The 21028-nt window shown below is 43.5% G+C and overlaps 1 protein-coding gene across 2 annotated transcripts in view; it reads left to right on the top strand.

Annotated features, from left to right (window-relative positions):
• Window positions 1-21028, top strand: part of HGFAC (HGF activator) — an 882006-nt gene that overhangs the window by 563928 nt on the left and 297050 nt on the right. The window lies entirely within an intron of this gene.

Genomic DNA, 21028 nt, shown 5'->3' with positions numbered 1-21028 from the left:
ATGAGTCTATCAATTTGATCTGCATATAATCATTAATCCAAGATCTCCCAACCAGGTCATGTTTGTTGAACACACCTTGTGTGAAGACATTGTGGAAAGAGATAAATAGGTATTTTCAGATAAATTTGGTCAATTGAAGGGGTATGTCCATAAAAGTATTGTCAAACCCGGTGATGTTCCAGTATAGCATACATTGAGGAGAGTACCTGTGGTGGACAGACAGCAGGTAAAGAAGATGTTACATAACATGGTTAAGGAAGGTATCATTGAACCCATTGATACTTCTAGCTAGATTTCTCCAGTGGTTACTATAGAGAAACCAGACAGAAGTTTACCTTTTTGTGTTGACCTTCACACAGTCAACCAGAATATAGTAGTGGACAATTAACCATTTCCAAACATCAATGAATTGGTACTATTAAGAGTGGTAGGTTTTTCAGCAAATTGGATCTTAAGAGTGTGTACCACAAGGTTAAATTGAATAAAGATTCTAGGCCTCTCATAGTATTTACAATTATGTAGGGAATTTTTCAATTCACCAAGATGCCATTTCACTTGTCATCAGCGGCAAACATGTTGTGGTGGCCGGGTATAGATAATGATGTCAATGTATGGGTGGAGAGGTGTGCGGATTGGAAGTAAGGAGTAAAAAGATTGAGAGTTAAAAAGTGGAGAAATATCTGATCTTGGTAAGGCAGAGCATAATGTATGCATGGATTTCTTTGGGCCTTTCACGTGGTGTTGGATGAGACTTGAGATTCACATTGGTTACGGTGGATGTTCACTCTAAATAGTTGGTTGTGAAGTTTATGCATGATATTACCACTAGAGCCCCCATTAAGATGTTGGAAGAAATATTCAAAGAAGTGAGGTATCCTTGTGTGCTCATTACAGAAAATGGCATGCAGATGACATCTCAAGAGATGAGGAGGTATTTGGAATTTTGTGGCATTTCTCATTTTCGTACATCCCTGTGCAATGAAGGGAGCTATCCAGAAGGCATTGGTGTGAAAAGACTCAATGTGAGGTTGATGGTAAGCAATTTGGTTTGGGCGTACTGTACCACCAGGACTAGTGTTAGAAATAAGGTTCCTTTTGATGTAATGAGGGGAAGGAATGCTAGTACTAAAATGATGCCTGCAAGCATGAAGTCATTAATTTGTGAGTAAAACTCTGAATTTGGTGGGTCAAAGAAGGCTGGAATAGAAGGAATGTGGGTGATTTAGTAAGATCAGGTCGTACAGAGAAAGGATTGTCAAAATGTTGTGGACCATACAGAATTAGGGAGGTTCATGATTTGCTTGTAGTGTTTGGAAAGCAGTGAACATTGGTACTCAAGAAGAATGGCATTGGATAGCAGAGGGCGAGATGATAATGTAAATGATGAGGTGGGTTGTAGCAGTTTTATGTTGATGGAGGATGTTGATGTACTTTGTAGGTCTAGTTGAAGAGTAGAGCCATCTGTAAGCTTGCAAAGAATGGACATGGCAGGTGGTCATGGTGTTCCCAATTAAGGCATGTTGAGCAAGAGAGTGATATGAGGTTGGGAGGGAGGGGACAATTGGGTATTCACAGATATCAGAGACCTCCTGGGTGTTTACCTGATTTTTTAACATGAAGTATAATGTTTTCTTTTCTCCCTTTTTGCATGTGATTTTTTTTGTTAAATAGGTATTATGATAAGCTATATATAATAATGTTCTAATTTCTATCTTTAAATGCATCTAATGTGTTATTGTTAATACGTATTATTAGTCTTTGTGGTTTGAATTTTTATCATTGTTGGATTTTGTATTCCGATGTTTGAAATGTTTTGCTCTGTAAGGGGATAGGATAAGCTTGATGACATTATCTAAGCTTACAGAATGTTGTCTTTCAAGAATCTGTTACCATGTGTAGAATTGTGCAGGGATTCTACAACCAGTCAGTTGCTCCCTGGCTGGTGTGGAATTACCACGCTTGGGTTGTTATCTCTCAATAAATCATACAAAACGTATCCTGTGGACAGATTTATTTGCAAAAAAACATAAATAGGTGACATTTCAGGTTGTGAATTATTCAGTGATTCTGCATGAATCCTGATGGAACTCCATTGGCTTCCCTTGCAGTCCAGCACCATTGTCAAAACCAGCTGCATCATTTACAAAGCCAGCACGACAAGCACCCCCACTTATTTAGCAGACAAACTCACCATCTCCGGTGGTTCTTGGCACACCCACATCCCCGGCACCATCAGACTGCAGAGTATGACGTGTAAGAAAGAAAATATGAGACAGCAGCTCTTCTCCATCTATGCTCCCAGTAACTAGAACAACACATCCCTGTATCCATCAGGACTTCCCCAACGCTTCTCCAATTTAAGAAGGAGTTGAAGACTCACCTCTTTAAAGAATACTACATCCCAATGCAATTACTGTTCACAACCCAGCTTCCTCTCCTATTATTCATTGTCTTTAAACTTGCCTTAGACCGTATACAGCGCTCCACCTCCTTCTGTTTAGTTTCGTACTATAGAAAGACCATATACATGCATGCATGCATACATATATAAGGCAAAACAAGGGGTCCCCTACGAGGCCAGTCTGTCTGGGCGGTACCGGCACGTGAGTGATTTTTACTATAAAACTCTCACCCTTCAAGAAATCTTGAAGGCATGCTTCATCATAGGGTTTCACAATGGAGGCTAATAATAATAAAAAAATACTTTATTGCATTAATCATTTGATTACAATAAATAAAAAATAAGCAGGCATACAAAATAAAATAAAACCATCACATATTTACCATACGTATGATCATAAAAGAAGATATACATAGGTCATAATACCTATCTTTACATCTATATACAGATCCGATAAAAAAAAACCATCTAGTCAATTAATGTTTTATAAGCCTGTTCTAAAGACTGTACCATCCTACTGATTGCTCTTTCCCCTGTGAGCTTAATACAATAACGTATAGCCTCTGTAGTTGTTCTTATTTTGGCATTATTAAACATGGGGTGTAAATATAACCTCCGTGGAGGCAATAGTCTCGGGCAAATGCATATTAAATGTTCAAGAGTTTCCTTGCCGGTTCCACAAAGCCGACATCCCTTATCTTTAAGGGCTTTATTCCAATTCCCTTCAAACTCCCTAATTGGAATATAAAATTGTCTGAACCTTACGTATTTCCATTTAGTGTAGTTGGTCAAATTCCATCTCAAGTATTCTTGAGCCTCCAAGGTATATGTGTCAATTAATAGGTCAGTGTGTTTATATTTCCCTGCTTGTAGGCGATCTAAATTCCACTGTGTTAGCTTCAATGTTTTACCTATTCGTTTTTTCTGCACATCCCTGGTCATTCGTCCCATCTCCTGAGTATCAGGCAGTTCATTTTCCATCATTATAGTAGAAAGTTGCAGATCTCTTACTTTTTTACACCGGAGTTCCGCCATTATTAGATGTTTCAATGTACATGAATCGGCTTTAGCACAATCGATGTAATTAACACAACTGATCTTGTGCCGCGTTTCCAGTGAATTTAGGCCAAATTCCAACCTTATCATACAATGTGGAGTAGCCTGTCGTAAATGGAGTATGGTGCATACGCATTTCATAAAACTTTATTCAAAATCAAAAATGACTTTCTTGTTCATGGCGGGAGATGCGTACAATAAAAACGGAATCATTTTCATCTGTAAAGCTTTTAGAGATGGGATAATTGCATTCCCTCTGCACAGTTTCATAAATCTCACAATTGATTTTGTAATAGTTATCGATTTTACACTTTTACAGACCGTATGGTTTAGCCATGATAACATTTTGTCCAATGTTATGCCGAGGTAGTTATATTGATCCACTACCTCTATTGGATTAACTCCTAGAGTGCACGTTTTTAATTGTGTAGACCATCCAAACGTAACAATTTTTGTTTTAGATAGATTAGCTATCAGACCATTCACTTTGTTGTATGTGTCTAATTGGTTCAGCTGATGCTGTAATCCGTTAGGAGTTAAGGATAAAATGACTAAATCTCTCGCGTATGCTGGGTATGGTTTTTTTTTTGTCCCCTAATTTAGGTGCCACACCCATATCTGAACTTAACACCGAATCGATATCTGCAATGTATAGGGAGAATAATAAAGGCGCAAGGACACAGCCTTGTCTAAGACCGTTAGTGGTATCCATTTTTGGAGATAGTGTATTATCATGAGACAACTTCACCCTGACCTATGTATCCGAGTGCAGGGCAATAATAAAGTTTAAAAGGTTTAAATCAACCTCCCATGCTGATAATTTATTCCATAACCTTTGCCTGTTGACCTTATCGAAAGCTGTGGAATAATCCACAAAGCTGGCGTATAATGTTATTTTCCGCAAGCTTGCCTTTTTTCCCATCATGACCAGTGAAACAATGTTATCAAGAGTCGAACACCCTATGCGAAATCCAGTCTAATACTTCCACCGTGGGCTTCAAACTGATCTCTTTCAGGGCTCACTTACTGATATTTCAAAGGATCCTAGCAGTAAATAGTTGAAAGGCTGTCTGACACATAACCGCAACAAACTTTAGTATCAGAATATTGCCTTGGAAGTGTTAAAAACGGATGCGGACACTGTGGGGTCTAATTACCTAAATATACTTCCTCGCGGCAAAGGCTTGTTTTATGACTTAGCAACCCTGCTTCTGCCGTTGATCCGAAGAGCTTGTTTCCTTTGCTTATACAGTTCCCTAGGTATGGCTGCTTTGTCATAATTTAAACGTAAATTAAACCAGAGGTAGGAAACTTTTCAAGTTAATTTGTTGGGATTCGTTATTTCCAGGTGGTTCATACATCTGGCCCAAAGAGATAATAGCAAGGAAAAACATTTCAATGTAATAAAAAAATAAAAACGCCAATCAAAATGGCTTGTTTACAATTTCCTAAACCTGCACTTGCCTAAATTACACACTGTATAAATTCCACACACACATAGTTAGAAAAAACGGGCTTAAGTCAGCAATGTTTGCCAAAACCATGCAGTTCCATGAATAATTTAGAGCCTGCATAATTTATTCACGGCTAGGTAGATAACTTTTGTGATTCTTCCAGCGATAAATCAAAACTCTATGTTCTACCTGTTGCAATATACCACTGTTCGCAATATTTACCCCTAGTAGAACATAGGTCGCACTTGTGAATCCTGTTGTGAACTTGGTGCATCCAGTCCAGGTGTTTTTATTGCTTGCTGGGATTTGTAGTCCTGTTTTAACCCTTTATAAAACTAGAATTTAATGTCCCAGAAAATACCTGGAATGAATGAACTAACAAATGGAACTGGAAAACTTGAGCGCTCTAGTGCATGTAACTCATGTGTAAAGTACTGCCCATTTGTACTAGGTGATTTATGTTTGCCATTTGGCTTTTCTTTTGTGAATCAACCCCCTGTACAGACCTGGAGAAACCTGACAACCTGCCGATCTGCCTGTAAACCCAGATGGCATGCACCTTGTGTGCAGGCTGTGCAAAAATAACCATCTTTACTATTCTCTTTCATTTATTTTTGAGTTCTGTCCTATTCTATGAGTCACTCAGAACAATTTAGATCCTTATTATCAGCAAAATACTAAGGCAATTTAGAGAGCTACAGTATCTGACTCTTAATTTATAAACCAAACAAAGCTTAGCATCCTACTTAACCATAACAGTAATCTCCCAATCGCCACCTCACAGTTAACAAGCATGTCAAAGCCTTTGTGACCTATAGGCTTTGGCAATTGTATTTAGCCACGGTGCACAGCATCCATGATGCTGTGCAACGTGGCTAAAGTTTGGCAATTGTTTTCAGCCATGCTTCCATGATAATGTGCAGCGTGGCTAAAGTTGTTTTTAAAAGACTTTGACGTGCCTGTCTGCATCATTTTGTAGGGGCACTCACCATGAATGCACAAGCCTACTAAATGACACAGGCCCTTTTCAGGTCTCGCCTAGGCAGCGCGCATGCGCTGCTCTAGGAGGTGACCTTTAGAAATTGGTCAGCTCTTTTCAAGCACTTGTGCTTGTGCTGGCATCCACCTTGTGGGAGCGAGCAGCGGCGCGCCGATTATATGTTTTCAATTAGCATGACCGCGCGCGCCGCTCCTCACTCCCACAAGCTCGAGTGCTTGAAAACTGCTTACCCTCCCACACCCCAGCAAACACTGGCTCAGATTGAGAGCCGCTTTTCTCGCACTTCCTTTCACCCTGTATTTCTCTCCTTTTTTTTCTTTCCTTATGTGTATTTTTAATTTTACCTCTCTGATTTTCTATTATTATTTTCTTCTGCCAATATGCGCTTTTTTCTTACTTTTATTTTCTGTCATTCCTCCCACTTTCATTCCCTTTCTTATTTCTTTTCTTCCCGATTATTCTTCCTTTCTTCCACCATCACCTATCGCTACCACATCCTCCCTTGCTTCTTTACTTCCCTCTTTTCATCCTTGTTTCATTCCTGCCCTCATTTCTTTTATTTCCACCCTCTGACATGCCAATTTCACCTCTGTATAGTACTCTCTATAGTACTGATGCGGCGCAAAGGTACTCTGCTGTTACAGACAGGTACTATAGTACTGATGCTGCGCACATATACTTCTATAGTACTGATCCTACCTACGTGTTGCATTGTCACACAGGTAACAACATTTCCTAACCTTGGCGGCCTCTTGTGAAACTGCCCCAGCCAGCACTAAAGTGGACGAAGAGCTGCAGACACAAAACCTGCGCGTTGACTCCAGTCCACTGTGTGTGCTTTTTTCACACTCAGACTCTAAGCCAAGAAATATATTTTCACTATGCTTGTGCATTGCACTGATGTGGATGTGCATATACCTCTTTCAATCACGGACTCTTTCACAAGGAATCCAGTGTTCGTTCTTCGGTCACTTCTGGGGAGGCCGTGATAACTAAGGAAGCAGGGAATCGATGCTAACATCATATTTACATTTTCTTCCCAATGTGGTGTCTACTTATTTCCCCCCAAACATGACTGCTGTGCACGTGTGTAAGAAGTACCCCCCATGTCTTGTTGCATCCAGTAAACCTCTTGTGACATGGCCCTGGGCCAGGTGGTCTCCCCAGCAGTCCCGGGGCCCCCCTTCAGTTTTCATACAGTCGGCGCACACTTTGAACCATATTTTTCCTGCCAGTGCTAAACCCCTGCATCCCGCCCCCGCGCTTATCTGGCAGCCATCTGTGTTTAGGACGGGAGGGTGCCGAGGGTTCAGGCCCCTTAACTCCATGGCTGGCTGTCCTGCTCACTGCGTCCAATTACGCGCATTAGTGTATCAATCCGAAGGCTTCGATCGGACATTACTGCGGAGATGCGTGTTAAGTACAGCGTCACCCGCGTGTCTCAGATGTCAGCTGGACGGCACACACTACTGCCAATCGGCACTAATTGGATTTGTCTATAAGGAAACGTGTGGAGGTGCTGGTAAAAATTGTTCTTTAGCGCATATGAGCCGATTATTTAATCTGCCCGGCTGCAGTAGGCTGCACCCAGTTCTATCTTCAGTCTGTTACCGCTAAACTCGGTTGCAATAACACCTGCCATTTACAGCGCTTGGAGACGCAGAAGTGTGGTATGAGGCGCTATATAAAACAAGTTCTTATTATACTGTATAATAAGAACTTGTTTTATATAGCGTTTTAAATGGGCTGGTACTGTGTGGTACTGAGTACCAGCACTATTTTATTTTGCGAGAGAGAGTACCAGCACTTCTCAAGAGACCGCCGAACTAAACGCTGTTTTATAGCGCCAAACCCATGATAATCCATGGGAAGAGAGCGCCACGAGGCGAGAACAGCAAAATCACCCCTAGAATTCCTCACAGAACCACATAAACTAAAGTGATGCAGAGAAGCACAACGTATGCTGGTGTAAACAAGCGTAAACAACGCGCATGCGTCAGGATGAATGACATACATTATTTTTCCAGGCATGATATGTGTACCTTTTGATGAAGTAACATTTTTATTTTTGAGCCACCCTATGGCTTATATTCGAGGGTTTTCTTTTTGATGACAGATGTAACACAAGAAAGCACTAGATGACGGCCTGTGCACCCTTGTCTCGTGCTAAATCGGGCTTTTTGTGGTTGCATTCTCCTTTCTTTTCCCATACTCTTCATCTATTCCAATCTTCTCCTTCCCTGTGTCCTTCCTGCCCTCTTTCCATCCTTCTTTTCTTCCTTCTTTGCTTCTATTCCTTCCCCTCTTCTTTTAATCCTTCCTTTTTTATACATCGCCGTCATTCCTACGTTCTTTCCTTCACTAACACCCCTTCCTTCCTCTCTGTTTCTTCCTTCCATTTCATCCATTACTCTCCTTTCCCTGCGTCCTGCCCTCCTTGCTGCCTTTCTTTCTTCCTTTTTTGCTTTCTTCTCTCATTCTTTGCTTCTATTTCTTGCTATCATACATTTATCTTGGGTTACTTCTTTATTTACTTCATTTTTTTGTGCCTCCATCCCCATCTATTTTCTGTCTCCTTATTCATGGTTCTTTCCGACCTTTTTTTCTTTCCTATTTACATATAAGCCATTTCAGCCATTCCTTCGTGGTTTATTTTCCAATATTTCTCAATTTCTCAAATAAACAAGCATTGGCATACCCAATAGGTCTCGCCTTTAGGACCTTATAAGTGAACAGATCGGAAGGGAGAGAGGACAGCGGTTGTGTGCAGAGACACTATGGTATGCAATACTTAGAAGCTGACAGATTGTGGTCTCATTGAAGGTCTTGGTTTTTCTATTATATTAAATCCGGCTTTAACCTGCCAAGCATTAATATAAAAACTCCTAACAACTCCACTGAGTTCCTTTGTCGGCTTTCAGACCTGCTTTGGCCAACTTTATATACTGCATTCTAATTTCTTGGTCTTGGGTGATTTTAATCTGCACATTGATGACCCGAGTTACCCTACTCCTAAGGAGTTTGTGCGCACGCTGTAGGACTTCAATCTGGAACAATGTGTAAACTGCCGCACTCATACGGCTGGTCATACATTGGACCTTATTTCTTCGCATTCATTGACTGTTCTCATGAGGTCGGCTTTTTTTGTTTATGTGTTTATTTATTACTCCCTTGCATCCCCTCCCGATGCCCCCACGGCAGGTCTTTATACCTCGGAGTGCACGTCTGGCTTCCTCCGCCTGCCACAGACCCCGGGCTGCCTGACTCTCATGGTATCTGCCTTTCTCGGAGTGATGCAGGCTCTCAGCACTGGCTACCCGCTCTTTTCCAACCCTTTCCCTCCTCTCCGCGTCGGGACACTGTTTGCACCGTAGCCCTCCCCTCCTGCAACTTCCTGCACTCATTCACCCTGGAGTGTTACTGTCGTTACAATGCCCATCTCCCTCGCTACTCCCTACATCATTAGCAATAAGTGTTCCCAGGGCACACGGATCGCATGCTGCATGTGTGATCTGCTACCACAGCTCGTATAAGACAACAGTAGTAACATCCCGATTAAGCCCTGGGACTGCAGTGGTACAGGCCTCTACAATTATCGAAATATCACCAGACAGACACGTTTTGTTTATGTGTTTGTTTATTACTTCCTACCAGATTTACTTAAAACACACGAGGGCTTATTTACAAGGCCCTTGCGCTACCGGTACGTCCATTTTGCACATATAAAAACAGAAGCACCAGCAGCACAAGGGGTTAGTAAATAAACTCTATGGTTTACTGCCTTGTAAATAAACACCATAGTTGCTACAGTAGTTATTACAGTAAATATATAAGAACACATTGCTCTATGACATACCTTAAAAACATTGCCAATATCTCTCGCTAAACACTTATAACATCCCAAAGGCGAGACCTATTGGCTATGCCACTGCTTGTTTAGTTTTCACCTGAACAGTGCTTGCGCTGTGCTTGTGAAATCTCTTGTATTTAATATATCTAAAAAGGTCCCGACCAAATTACTGTGTTTATTCGCTTTGTGTGTGTTGGACCTAACATCCGGGGGTAGCTTGGCTCGACGGGGAAGGCCTATACTCGTTAACATGTTGTGCTTGCATCACACTCATTTCACACTTCAGCGCACCACCACTACAAAAAAAAATGACGCTACACCAAGAAGTTAAAGAAAAGGTGGAAAAGCTTTATCTTTCCCTACTTCTTATTTCTTTTGAATTTCAGATTGAATCAATCAATGTTTGCTTATAACACAATAGGGTCTTAACATTCCATTGTTGCTAGATTGACAGTATATCAAATTCACTAATGCCATGAATGAAGTCAGTAATCATAACGGTACCCACAGCAATCACCTAGCACTTGGTATAGAGTTTACAGATTAAGTGCTGCACATGACAATGGTTTTAACTTAATTCACTCAATATTATTCGGCACCTAGAGTTGTCATAGCTATAAATAGGGTCCATAAGTATTATGCTGCACAGGGTTTTGATACTGCTGTGGGTAAAATCAATAAATACTATGCTGTACAGGGCGTTGACACCGCTGTTGACAAAATCAATAAATATTACGCTGCTCAGGGCGTTGACACTGTTGTTGGCAAAATCAATAAATATTACGCTGCTCAGGGCGTTGACACTGTTGCTGGTAAAATCAATAAATATTACGCTGCTCAGGGCGTTGACACTGTTGTTGGCAAAATCAATAAATATTACGCTGCTCAGGGCATTGACACTGTTGCTGGTAAAATCAATATATATTACGCTGCTCAGGGCATTGACACTGTTGTTGGCAAAATCAATAAATATTACGCTGCTCAGGGCGTTGACACTGTTGCTGGTAAGCCCCTGACTCCCACCAGACCCTCGTCTCTTCAGTCCCAGCCCCGCAGGCTCGATGACGGGTGATTCCCCTGTCCCTCCCCCAGGGGAGGGGCGGCTATGGGCCTCACTCGGGTCTCCCGCCCTCCCCTGGGGTTACCTTACTCTTCGGCCAGTCATAGGCCCTTGCGCGGGTTCCTTGGCCTCCCGGCGATGTCCGGGCCGAGGGCCTTTCTCCCGTGGCAGTTCGGCAGGAGGGTGGTTTGAAAGGCAGAGGTCCGCTCCTCACTCGTCCTGGGCTCGCGCCCGCAGTCGCCTAAGCAACGCGACCTGCGAGAGCACAGCCCAGTCAGCCACCCGGGCAGCGGCGGAGGCAGCGTCTGGCAGCCCGCCCCCCCGTCATGTGATCTGAGTAACAGGACTTCAGGCCTAGCGCGGCCTACAGGAAACCTCGGCGGTGCGCTCTCCTCACAGAGGACCGCGTTTCCAATTACAGAGGCAGCGACAGGGCCCCAGTCCCTCTCACGGCCCCAGGTGACAGGAGAAATGGTCCAGCGGACCCCAGGCCACAGCGGTAAGGGTCTACTTAGGGAATCTCCAGCAGGGGTGGCTCAACTTAAGGGGAGTGATCTACAGCTCCGGGCAATCATTCCGGATAGCCAGTTTCCCCAGATCTGTGGCGCCAGTCACGTTTCTACCCATTCCAGAACAGCTGTCAATTACACGGTCTGGGATACTCCAGGGATGTAGAGACTTTGGGCCAGTGGTAGAACTTCCTATCCCTAGTCCCTTCAGAAGTCCTGATTAGGCAAATATCCCATAAAGTAGGCTTGTTCCCCACGGTCAGAGGCTAGAGGCAGGGTTGGGTCACAAGGTAAGGGACAGTGTCGACTGGGGGGGGGGGAAAGCAGGCCCTAGGTATGGTCAATTCCCCCCTCTAGCGCACCCACCTCCCTACTCAGGTGCCTGGCTCCTGTCTACCTCACCTCACACCTACTGAACAAAATGGCCGCCGCCCCTCACCCCTATATATAGCCTGGGCCCTGACTAGCCAGAGTGCCCCAGAAGGTTCTGGAACCCCTCATGACAGCCTATGGCCCAGGTTCTGAGGTGACAGTTTAGGCCACCATTTTGTAGAGGAGACCTCATCCACCCTCCATTTTGGAGAAGCACCTTGTGCCTCACCCTCAATTGGTGAGAATGGGCACCCAGGGCCTCTACGTCCACACCAAAAAGTGACTAGTAGACAGAAAAAATTGGAGGGTAAAGGGAAAAAAATAAGGAGGGAACAGCCAAAGGACTGGCAGGTCTAACAGTGTGGATCTTTTTTTTTTGTCAACTTCCCCTGGCTCCACGCATTTACGATACTTCTAATAAAGCTGTTCACACTGTTTAAGCCCCATTCACTGTCAAGATAAGATCTCTTCTCATGGAAAAGGCTTCTAACAATATTCTGGAATGCTTGCTTTTTATTACTTAGGTGTGTAAAGCAGATGCTTTAGCCTTAGAACATTTGTGGCATGTCCTATTCATGTCTCAGTACTTTTCTTGGCACTTTGTAGGCATTATCGGATTGATTTTTTTCAACATAATCTATTTTATCATTATGATCAAATTCTAAGTGAGCTATGCTATATTTTACTACTAAACAGGCAGCCGCAAGTGCAGTTACCTTGCAGACATCAGGATCATGATTTGAATGGTACAGCAGGTGCAGTAGCACCGGGCCCAAAAGTTGTCAGAACTCCTCTAAACACATAATATTGCTATATTTGATTACTAAACAGGCAGTCACAATTGCAGTTACCGTGCATTTAAAAGTGGCTTGATTTGAATAGTGCAGCAGGTGCACTGGCACAGGGGCCAAAAGCTCTAGGAACCACACTAAACCCGGATTATTGCTAAAACTAAACATGCTGCAGTGTCACAATTTCAATGGTGCAGCAGGTGCAGTGACACCAGGGCCAAAAGCTCTAGGCAACCCACTAAACACCTAAAAATGCTATGTTTTACTACTAAACAGGCAAAAGTTATCCGAATTCTTCCAAACACCTAATATTGTTACATTTTACAACTAAACAGGCAGTCACAAGTGCAGTTATTTAGCAAGTGCTAGGATCATGATTTCAATAGTGCTGCAGGTGCAGTAGCACCGGGACCAAGAGCACCAGGCACCCCACTAGACACCTAATATATCTATATTTTATTTCTAAATAGCAACCACAAGTGCAGTTAACTTGCAGACAACAGGGTCATGATTTGAATGGTGCAGCAGGTGCAGTAGCACCGGGTACACAAGTTGTCAGAACTTCTCTAAAAACATAATATTTATGTATTTGACCACTAAACAGGCAGTCACAATTGCAGTTACCTTGCAGTTAAAAGGGACTTGATTTGAATGGTGCAGCAGGTGCCGCGGCACTGGGGCTAAAAGCTCTAGAGAACCCACTAAACCCAGATTATTGCTAAATTTTACTACTAAACAAGACAGTCACAAGTGCATTTATCTAGCAGACACTAGGGCCATGATTTTAATGGTGCTGCAGGTGCAGTGGCAGCGGGGCTAAAAGTTGTCTGACCACCTCTAAAGACAAAATATTGCTATATTTTACTACTAAACAGGGAGTCACAAGTGCAATTACCTTACACGCAATAGGGTCATGATTTGAATGGTGCAGCTGGTGCAGTGGCACAAGGGCCAAAAGTTGTCATGACACCTCTAGACATCAAATATTGCTATATTTTACTACTAGACAGGCAGTCACAAATGCAGTTATCTTGCAGGCACTAGGGGCATGATTTGAATGGTGCAGCAGGTGCAGTGGCACCAGGCCCAAAAGATGTCATAAATCCTCTAAACATATAATATTGCTATAACATCAATTAATACTATTTCCCTCTTTCATTTGTCAAACTTTTGCTATTAATTACCCGCACTATACCACTAGTAGCAGCGCAATATATTGCCTTTTGTACATAAAACTTTAACAGACTTCCTGTAACATATAATGTACAACTACTCAGCAAGCTACAACTTACATTAAAAAGCAGCTTATTGTTGATTACATAGGTGAAACCTAATGCATTTACCGATGCGTATTTACCTTTTTAGTTACTGATTCAAGTTGGAGGTAGGGGGGCGAGTTGGGGGCAACAGGGATAACGGAGGGATGTGCTGGAGCAAGCTGATAAAACGGACGGTGGGAGGCCAGTTGTTGGGGGTCAGCTGACGACAATGGAAAGTGGGAGGGAGGGGATGGGGTGATGACAACAGAAGGGGAGGAAGATACAAGCAGGAGAAACAGTAAGGATACCGGCAAGTACACGAGCAAGCCAGCACAAAAAAGCAATCTGGTGGAGTGCTTAAACACAATTAAAAAAATGGCACATAAATAAAAAATGGCACATATAAATGAGCAGTGGAAGGACACAAGTTATGCTCCAGTGATGAGTCAAATACAGAGGAAGGAAACCTACATCATCTGACTAATAAGCAAGGAAATGAAGGTGACTACGAATCCTACCATTAGTAATGGGTGGCCTCCAAGTCCTTCCTAAGTAAACAAAAGGGGCATATTTACAAGCCCCTATAACCACGGGAACGTTGCTTTTTACAACGTTTCTGTGGCGATAGGGGCTTCGCCTTACTTACAAGGCAACATTAAGCCACTTGACGTGGCTTAACGCTGCCTTATAAATAAAGCCCCCTTTCATGCTATGCTTAGCATGAAAGGGGAGGGAAATGGGTGTTGCTGCGGCCGCTCCACCGCAACACCCATTGATTCTGATGCTGCTCCCTATTTACAAGGGAGGCATAAATAGGAGGCAGCGCCAGAATTAAGACCAGGGAAAACCTGGTCGCAACGAGAAGAAATGTTTCATTTCTCCTTGTTTTTGGTGTTTTCATGTGTGCTGCGTTGTGCAGCACACATGATTGTGCAGCACACATGAAAACAGCAAAAGGCCAATGATTGTTTATGTACAGGAAGGTCTCCATTCCTGCACATAGACAATCATTTTATAAAAAAATGCTCTTTTGCAGATTCCATGTGTGCTGCATTAAGCACCACACATAGAAGTTACAAAACGGCATTTCAAGATCGTTTATGTGGAGGAAGGGAGACCTTGCATTAGGGTACCTGCGTTGGCACTAGGCTGCTAAGTGTAGCGCCAGCGCAGGGGGAAACCCAGGGCTGCACCATATTCTTGTAAATATGGTGCAGTACTGCGTTTCTGAAGTGGCGGGGTGAGGCGTTAAGCCAGGAAGGCTAACGCCTCACTCCGCCACTTCCCTTGTAAATATGCCCCAAAATGTCTCTTGGTGAGGCCTAATAATGGAGACAGAGATCAGTATGGGAGGTGTTTGGTGTTTAATACAACACAGCATATACAGAGGTGATGCTCCTTCTAGTATTTTCTATTACGGTTATCCGGAGGGTACCTGGGAATGCCCTCCTTTAACTCGACATAGGTCAGACCAACCAACATCCTTCCCATCCGTGCATCCATGAATTTGCATGTCTTCCGAGGGAGGCCGCGTGGATGTTGATTTACGAAAATGTCATGCATAGCGTCAGTCACTCTATAAACCTCTGACGTCAGAGGGCTGACCTCTTGGTCACCAGTGGCCCCTCAACCGTCACCAACTGACCGTCGAAAGTGAAGGACTGTAAATTACAGAAAGTAAAGAGGGCTGCTCCAGCTCTGCTTGCTGCCCATGTGACTGACCCTTGACCCCAAGGGCAGGCAAGGGTGCTGTCTGCTAACTCAGGCGAACCCTGCTTGACGTCAATGCGAGAGTGAGCTGATGTTACTTCATAGCCCCGCTAGTGACAGGAGTGTGCTTTAACAATAACTATACAATGGCTCCAAAACCATTTCTCCTTCTTTTGTTACACATCCTCGCATTTCCTCGCGCGCTATAACCACTTCCACGTGGTTAAGATTTTCATTGTCTCTAATTACAGAAACAATTCGTATTTTGATGAGGCTCTTGCTAGGGAAGGTCTTTGTGAGACATGTGATTGCTCATATTCAAATGAGGCGCTGTATTTACATACAGCCCTAATTATCTTGTCACTGACAAGAAGGAATGTGCGGAGGGTTTGAAAGCTTTTATTATGTTACAGGATCAGCTGGTCCGGAATCTGTCAAACCAGCCTTTGCTACTGTGTTAAGTTGACTTGGACGGGTCCCTTTCTGTCTATTGTACTTTTAAAAATATAAAAAGCAACAACAGTTCGTCATATAGATTCTCAATGTTATCCTTAATTTTGTGAGATAACACAGCGGTTGTAATTTCCCATAAATACTAGTGAACGTTTTTTAATGATCGTCATCATTTTTGTTATTCATAGAAAATGTGTAGAATTATTTTTTTTAAAGGAAATATTTGTTAAATGTGTCTCATTTTTAACAATCAATGTCAAGTCTAATAGGTCTCGCCTTTAAAATGTGTCCAAGACATTACACACTGTGGTGAGTCTAGGGTCCTTCCCAGCCCATGAGCACACAAATCAATACGCCACACACGGAGCTCTGGATTGCACGTCTTTATTCCTCAGTATTCAATCTCACTCTGCTCTCTGATTATGTCATAACTGGTAATAACCCCACCTTAACATCTCCCAACCAGTTACATACTTCCTCTCCTATGTTCGCCCAGAACTGCAAATGTCCGAGTAAAAATAGTCTGACGACACTGCATCTCACCCTTTGTTAAATAAAAAGTACAAACAACAGTTTTATTTTTTCGATGAGTCGTCGAGGTGCTCACACTAGTCGACCAGATTAAGTGACAAGGAGTGGATGGGATGCACTCTATTCAGGCACCAATGGATCAGGTTCTGATGCTTGATCTGGACCGTCAGGTGTGACGGCCTCATGTCAGTGGTAAGAACTGAGGACCACAGGGGTAGGTGTTTGAAATGTGACGAGTCCCGGGTGATGGACTGTCAGGGATGTTGTGCAGTCACCATGTGTCCTTTGCACACCACAACCCTCAGAGGATCAACACCAAATGGAGTGTTTGTTTTTGGCTTTCACTTCTGCCTAACTAGGACCGAGTCACTTTCCTTGAAGGCTGTTTCTTAGGCTCTCCGACGCTGATCGGCGTATGTTTTAATCTTGCACTTTCGAGAAGTGTCAGTGACATGAATTTTGTCAGCACTCAAGGATCGCCCTGCTGTCCGTTGTGGCTTTTTAGTGCAGATGGCCCTCCCAAACAGCAAGCTGGCAGGGTTGTCACCTGTTGTGGAGTGAAGAGTTGAATGATAAGCACGGAGGGCTTGACACAGGGTGTGCTTCAATACAGTCCCCTCAAGGGAGCTCGCTGAATGACCCCTTTGAAGGTACCCATAAAGCATTCCAATACACCATTTGCTTGGCTTCACAGAGGTATACTCTTTTGATGGTTGACATTAATTCTGACAAGGAACTCTCTGAAATCTTTGCTGTTGAGTGGCAAACTATGTCAGATTTGAGAATGGCGGGGATAATCCATAATGCAAAGATGTTGTCCATCCGCTCAAGGACATTGTCATGTGTTGTTGATGACAAATCCTCTACCAAAGGGAAACATAAATGTTAGAAACAGGGTCTTTAGTGGGTAGTGGTTGGCACCCGTTCCAAGTAGGGACCCTTGGTGTAGTCAGGGTAAGTGTGTTACACGCCAAAGATAACCCCTGCTCACCCGCTTGGTAGCTTGGCACAGAGCGGTCAGGCTTCTCACAGAGGCAATGTGTGGAGTATTTTTTTACACACCCACACAGTAACACAGTGAAAACACTACAAAAGGACTCCATACCACTTTAGAAAAATAGGCAATATTTATCTGAATAAAACAAAACCAAATCGACAAAATTCCAACATCCACGAGCCAAGATATGATTTTTCAAAGATTACAAAAAGTTTCAGTTCTTAAAAAGCAATGGTTGGGCTTGATCAGGACAAAGTACCATAGATGCGTCAAAAATCAAAGATGACGTGAGGCGCAGGGGAGGTGAGGCGTTAAAAAAGAAGGGGCTGCGTCAGTTACTTACTGTTACAGGGGAGGTGATACGTCGGTTCCTAGCTATTAGGCAGGCTAGGTTATGCGTTGGTTCCTTACTGCTACATAGGAGGTGATGGATTGTTTTCAGGCACACTGCCTTGGTTCCTTACTGTGGTTCAGTATCAATGAAGAAATCGGCACCCAGGGAGGATGTGTCAAAATTCACGTCGTGATGCATCAATTCCACAACATTGAAGCAGGCACCTCGTCTGGCGATGTGTCACAGACTTTGGTGATGTGGTGCTCGATACTCATGCAGCTGCAGTTCTTCAGACGTGCTGCGATGAAAAGCTGGGGCCTGCATTGAAAACCGCAGTTGTTGCATCTAACGGGGACCACGCTCCACTGTAGTCAGTAGCAGTGCATCAAGTTGTGTTGCGCCAGTTTCAAACAACGCTTACAGTCAATGTATGGATTTTCTTCTTCGTATCACCAGAACTCACTCCAAGGGCCCAGGGAGTGGATTTGGCAACACATGGCAGAGTAGGATTCACAGTAGCAGAGTCCAGGTGATTGCAGGAGAAGTCTTTGATGACCATTAGACTTCTTAACAGGAGGCAAGCTCAAATCTAACCCTTGGAGAACCTTGGAAGCAGGAAGTAGAAAGCAAAGTCCAATCCTTTCACTCCCAGGTCAGAAAAAGCAAGCAGCAGGCCAACACTGCAAAGCAAACAGCAAAGTGGCAATCCCTCCTGACAGAAATCCAGCTCTTCTTCCTGGCAGAATGTCCTCAACCCAGTAGTGTTCTGACACAGGTCCAGTAATTATACCTATTTCAGCCTTTGAAGTAGGCAAGTCTTTGTAGTGCACAAGACCCTGCCCTTCCATTCCCTGGCTCCAAACACACTACAGGGGGTGAAGACTTCTTTGTGTAAGGACAGGCGCAGCCCTATTCAGGTGTCAGTGTCAACTTCTCCCACCACTCTAGCTCAAGAAGGCCCATCATCCTGGTGAGGGGCCATCAGGATATGCAGGGCACACCTCATTTCCCTTTGTGTGACTGTCTAGAGTGAATATACAAACAGCCCAACTATCATCCTGACCCAGACGTGTATTCAGAGGCAGGCAGAATGGTTAAAGTAAGACAGTGGCAACTTTCTAAAAGTGCCATTTTCAGACCCGCAATTAAAACCAACTTCATTAAAAGATGTATTTTTAAATTGTGAGTCCAGAGACACCAAACTCCAATTTTCTATCGGCTTCAAATTGGCAGATACGCATGTAAGATGTTACAAGGCAACTCCAATGCTAACCTATGGGAGGGATAGGCCTTGCTTTAGTGAAAAACGCAATTAACAGTATTTTACTACCAGGACATGTAAAACACAACAGTACATGTCTTACCTTTTAAATACACTGCACCCTGCCCATGGGCTACCTTAGGCCTATCTTAGGGGTGCCTTAAATGTAACCATGAAGGTTTGGCCCTGGCATGTGGGTGCACTTGCCAGTTCGAAAAGGCTGTTTAAAACTGCACACACAGACACTGCAGTGGCAGGCCTGAGACATGTTTGCAGGGCTACTCGTGTGGGTGGAACAATCAGTGTTGCAGTCCTACTAGTAGCATTTGACTCAGAGACCCTTGGCAAACACAGTGCACTGTAATAGACACTTACTAGTAAATCGAATATGCCAATCATGGAGAAAACAATCATACCATATTTTAGAGGAGAGCGCATCTGTAGTTTAATACTGATTAGCATTGGTAAAGTGCCCAGAGTCCTAATGCCAACAAAAAGAAGGTCCGAAAATTAGGAGAAAGAAGGCAAAAACTTTGGTGAGAACCCTGCGAAAAAGGGCAAGGTCCAAAAGTGAATATTCATTAGTGACTACAATGGATGATGTCCGTTCCCTATGGGCCCAAATAAATCATTGCTCCTCATGCTTTCATTTTTCTATGTGTGCTGCAAGTGCATTCTGCCAATGTGCAACATTCCGTCCATCATCTTGTGTGTTTTGCAAGTACATTCTGCAGCACACATTGAAAAAGGAAAGCACCTGAATGGATTGATTTTGTGCAGGAAGATTTCCTTCCTGCACAAAATCAACCATCCCGCAACAGAAAGACCCTTGTACCATGGTGCAAAGGTGCCTGCGTTGGCGCACGGCAGCCCATTGTGCGCCGGAGCAGGGGAAAAGGACAGGAATGCGCCGTATCATATAGATACAGCCCTTTCCTTTTGCCGTAGGGCAGCGCAGCAGGGAGGCCTGCGGCGCTGCCTTATGGCAAAAGCCCTTACTTAAGGCCCTACATTTTTTTTAAACGGTAAGCAGGAAGGGCCGATGCAACAGACGACCAGAGGTATTTGGAAAAGCATGATCAGAGAGTGCTGGGGCCGGAGATGTAAGAGGGAAGAAGGAGACAGGACAAATAGCAAAAAAAGAAATGCTCCGCCATGTAGTGTTTAAACACAAATAATGGTACAGCAGAACAAGCACAAGAAAAGAGAGAAACTTCTATGATAAAGAAGCAGGGAACTGAGACACAGAAGAAAGCCATCAAATCAAGAACAGATGGTGACTCGTACCCCCCTCCGTGTGTTGTATGTTAGAAAAAAGGCCTTTTCATCCTGCTAAAACTGTAGGCAAGACAAAAAGCAATAACACGAACATTTATGTTATTTCCTGATATTTTATGTTACAGGTATTCATAGCGCCTTGGGTCCATAACATATGGCACTTATTCCAAACGGTTTCAAAGTATACTCTTTGTTCTGTAATGTTGTACTATCATTTTATGGTAGATCTGCCATTCATTTGGCTACTTGCCAGTGTGCAATGTCTTGAGCATCATTGGGTCTCCGCCCAGATGAGGTACCAAGATGGCACATGCTGGCCGAGCATTTGTTGGTATGTTGGAGAGAAGGAATTGACCATTCCTGCTTGGAAGGGTGCTCAGGCTGTGTGGTTTGCTGCCATCTGAGTGGAGTGGCGTTTTGAGGGTGTCGCTGTACTGTGGCACATGAGCGGCATGGCAGGTAAGAGGGCGTTCCCTTTTTGGCAGGCTGATAGAGTTTGCCTGGTGTTTGATAACAGCAAGGGTATTGGATCAGTGTTGGGGGATCACTATTGAGTGTGATCCTGCACCGACCTTTGCTTTTCTCAACTTCTGGGTTGGGGCTGGTTTTGCTCTGGGACTTTTGTAAGTTGATATTTTGCCAGTAAAGTTGATAGTAAAGTTGATAGTTTTAAATGATGAAGTGATCCAGTCAGTATTGGGTAGTTGTCTGC

Source organism: Triturus cristatus, chromosome 2_2 (genome assembly GCF_964204655.1).
Source record: "Triturus cristatus chromosome 2_2, aTriCri1.1, whole genome shotgun sequence".
Classification (NCBI taxonomy): Eukaryota; Metazoa; Chordata; class Amphibia; order Caudata; family Salamandridae; genus Triturus; species Triturus cristatus.
This window is presented reverse-complemented; position numbering and strand designations above follow the sequence as displayed.